Raw genomic sequence first — 4546 nt, 5'->3', positions numbered from 1 at the left:
TTGGTAGAAGGATGCTGAGGTAAGAGGAGATTTATGGATACATTGAAGAAAGCCATGAAGGTACCTGGTGTTAGATTAGAGCAGGGATACACGACTCCAGGCCTTGAGGGCCGCATTTCTGCATGTTTTCCTACATACTCTGCCATGTTCTAATTGGCTGGACACACCTGAACCAGATAATCAGTCATGAGTAGGGCTTGGATATCTGGAAATCATGCAGACACTAGAAATGCCTATCCCTGGATTAGAGGATGCAGAAGACAGGGTTAGATGGAGGAAGCTGATTCGCTGTGGCAATCCCTGAAGGGAAAAGCCAAAAGGAAAAGAAGATCTTTTCTTTAACCCAAAAGCCTTTCATTTGTCTGTATTGTTTAGATGATTCATTTACTAGTGTCTACTAAACCGATGGGTCTTACACTCAACCTGGTTCCTCATAAGACACTGTAGCAGAATTCTTTTCCCGTGCAGAATCTCTGTTGACCTGGTTGATGCAAGATATGTGTCCAAAGTGTCTAGGGTCTACCATGATGCCTTTTCCTAGATGGACATGGCCATAATGACTCACAAGGAAGACATCTAGGTTGCACTTTTGCCAGATGTCTAAATGATTTCATGCAGGCTATTCTCCCGAAGGGAACTGAGGATCCACGTCAAGTTCTTCCCATAAGGCTGAACATTTCACCTTTTCTCCACTTAATTCAGGGATTCAAAGATATTTTACTGTTATTTCACCACAGGAATGAAACTTTATCTGTGTCTATGATCCCAGACCACCCATTTAAAGTGCGAGTATGACAATAAAAGACACCATCATGATCATAGCTGGCGATTCAATATCAGCAGCTCTTTACCAGTTTCTTCACTTTTTAGAAAACTATGAACATTCTGACATGAATTTTATCAGATCATTTGTATTCTTGCAGATACTCAAGAAAAAATCTGCCAAATGAATGTTTAAATGAACTGAAATTTCTTCACAAATGGTTCTGCAGCTTGGTCACTGAATATTTTACATAAGCAGCTTTTTTATTTATGTTTTACAGAGGTTTAAATAAATTCTCTCCTTGGGGATGGAAATTCTTTGTCTAATTGTGCTCCTCTGGTTTCTGCCATGCCTAAAATGAATCCCCCCACAACGCAGTCCTACTCCGAGCTGCTCTGAAACAATTAAACACGTACTCACAGTCCTTCAAAATTTCCCCAAACCTTTCTCTTGACAGAACTGCTTTTTCACGTGATGTACAGCCAAGAGATTCATAAAGGGCCCCATGAGACACTAGTCCATATTAACGCCTAGAAATGTATACTGTACCGAGCAGATCTGCTTGTGCTTCAGGGCCATGCGTGGGCTGTGTTCAGCAGTGACGATTGCCTGCTGTGTACAGTACAAGCAGGAAGAGAAAACATCTGCTCTTGATCTGTAAATAATCAGAATCATTGCTGAGAGTGATAAAAACTGTATTTCCATGATCATTTTGAGGCAAATGTAAGATGTTACTGTTTGAACCACCTCAACAACTTACATGTATGGTGGTGGAAGGTTAATGATTTGGGGTGTTTTTGCAGTCACAAACTTGACTTCTTCACATCACAGAAAAAATGATGAACTCCTATGTGTACAGAAGAGCAATAAGAAGAAGACCTCCATTGGCAGAGGAAATTTGCTTTGTTGATGCTTCAGAGAAAAAAAAATGACTGCAAAGGGCCAGAAAAAGACAAGCCATATAAAAGCTATCTGCTGCTAATTTAAACAGGTACAACTTTTAGAGATGATGTGGTCAAGTTTAGATAATCCGCTTTTCTGTGTTCACACCGAATGTGATTCACACAGCAAAGTCCTGTCCTCCGCTTCTGTTTGACAGCACTTTGAATCCACACAATTTAGAAACGTGTCATATAGTTCAGGAGAATCAAACTGTAATAATTAACTTTGGACTAAAACCTGCTGATCACATCATCAACTCATCATGGGCTAAAGCTGAGTTCCTGATTGGTTTACACGATTAGAATTATTTGCTAAAGTTCAGATATTTAAACTCTGGAAACATTAGGCTGTGTTGCCACGCCCAACTCTCCAAACCTCAGGACCTCAGATCTCAGCTGTACATTGATTTAACGTTAAAACTAAAGACCTCGGCCGCATGAATCATGTTCAGAGTGAAGGCTTCTGAGTTAAGTCGGTAAGTGTTTAAAAAAAATCCGCTAAATCTTTTCTTCAGTTTATATGAAAGCGTTCTGGCATCTTAGTTTTGTTATATTGTCATGTAAAAATTACAACTTTCTATAATGACCCCGAAAGCAACGCAGAGTGGAGTGCACGCGGAATCCGCTTCCCTCCATTTCACACCAGATGCGTATTTTTTTGCGACGGTCAGCAGGCGTTTCTCCTCAGCTGTGGTTATTTAGAGCTTCTAAAATGAATTTGACATCGCCCATCTTGACTTTTCTTGACATTTTCGCCAACTGCTCTCTGCCTTTTCTCTCATTGATTGTGTTTTAAGACATCCAAACACTCGCTCCATCCATCCATTTGCTGAACTCTTTGAATCCCCTATCATGAGGCTGTTGGAGTCTATACTGCTGGACAAAGGTAAGGTACACCCTGAACATGTTTCTAGTCTATTGCAGGGACACACAACCACACTCATTCACACCAAGAGACAATTTAGAATCATCATTTAACTTGTGAAACAAGTTTTTGGACTGAGGGAGGAGCCTGGAGTGCCCAGAGAGTGGAGTGCACTGGGAGAAGTTGTTGACTCCACACAGAAAGGTCCCGTCTGGGATTTGAACCAGCCTGTCTTGCTGTGAGGCGATGGCGCTAACAAATGCGCCACAGTGCAGCTCACTCTATACTCCAAGCCTGTATTTTTCTGTCACACAGACAAAACCTTGTGTTCAACACCACCTTTTAATGCAAACTGTACAGTTTATTTTTATTTAAATCAGAGATGTCCAAAGTCAGTCCTCGAGGGCCGGTGTTCATGTTTTCCAATAAACCTACCATTGAAGCTCCTTATTGGCCAAACAAACCATCCATCCATCTTCTTCCGTTTATCCGGGACCGGGTCGCAGGGGCAGCAGTCTAAGCAAAGATGCCCAGACTTCCCTCTCCCCGGCCACTTCCTCCAGCTCCTCTGGGGGGACCCCGAGGCGTTCCCAGGCCAGCCGAGAAACATAGTCTCTCCAGCGTGTTCTGGGTCTTCCCCGGGGCCTCCGCCCAGTGGGACATGCCCGGAACACCTCTCCAGGGAGGCATCCAGGAGGCATCCGGATCAGCCACCCTCCGGAGAAAACTCATTTCAGCCGCTTGTAGTCGGGATCTCGTTCTTTCGGTCACGACCCAGAGCTCATGACCATAGGTGAGTACTGGAACGAAGATCGACTGGCAAATTGAGAGCTTTGCTTTCTGGCTCAGCTCTCTTTTCACCTGGTCCAGGTAATCAAAAGCAGATAGGGCAGGGTTTCTGGGAAACCAGGAAGGAGGCCGGCCCTCGAGGACCATCTTTGGACACCCCTGATTTAAATCTATGCCAGGAAGAAAATCAAATAAAAAGCCAAGTTTTTCTTGCCTGCAAAAACAAATCCATCTAGTTTCTACCATTCCTTCGGTAACTTTTTTTTTCATATTATCTAACTTTTTAAATCATACAAACACACACACCTGTGTTTCATTTAAGTTCATTGCTGGTTGAAGATTGTCAGATATATAAAAAGAAAAAAAAACTTTTTTTTACTTGTAAGAAGTGCAGAGTCAAACTCGGCCATCCACCATGATCTGCAGCGATGAAGGGAGCTGCACACTGAGGCATGACCAGAACTGGGGGCCATGAATCAAGATCACCATAAACAGAATTAAAAAGAATAAATACTTGGCGATCATAGGCGACAAGTGATTTATTCTAGACTTTCACAGCACTCACAGAACAGCAGCCCTGCAGAAATCAATATGTAATTATAGACATCCTACCCAGGGCTGTTCCTCTCCCAGCATCCACCTCCCACCACCCACCCTGCACCGACACCACCGCCCTCAAAACAAATGTCAGAACAGGACCTGTCTTAAGAGGAAGAAATAAAGGGATTGTACCTGGTCAAAACACAGCCTTGTGTTTTATGTTTGGGCCAAATGTTCATTTGTCACCGAATGATTTGAAAACATAGCTTCTTATCATTTATTCCCACATATAATTATTAATTTATGTTGTTGACATTTACAAAGGCCCATTTGAAATGATAAAAGAACTTTAAAATCAGATGAATGCATAAACTGTTCTGCTTAAAGTATTTGTTCATCTGACTGGACACACATAAAAACTGAAGTGACATCCCATAATCCCCACGGCAGTAGCTGGACCAGACCAGAGAGTCAGAAGGACCACTACAGGAGCCCGCAGTTGCAAAAAGCAGGGGTCACAGGAGCCTAGATACCACAAGAACCAGTGGGGCCCCACCAATACCGTGGATCCAGTGCAAGACTCCATCCAGCTGAGAGTCCCACCATCCATCTATTCATTACATCCATACATCCATCCATCTTCTTGTC

Source organism: Oryzias melastigma, linkage group LG1 (assembly GCF_002922805.2).
Source record: "Oryzias melastigma strain HK-1 linkage group LG1, ASM292280v2, whole genome shotgun sequence".
Classification (NCBI taxonomy): Eukaryota; Metazoa; Chordata; class Actinopteri; order Beloniformes; family Adrianichthyidae; genus Oryzias; species Oryzias melastigma.
Note: the sequence above shows the minus strand (reverse complement) of the source record.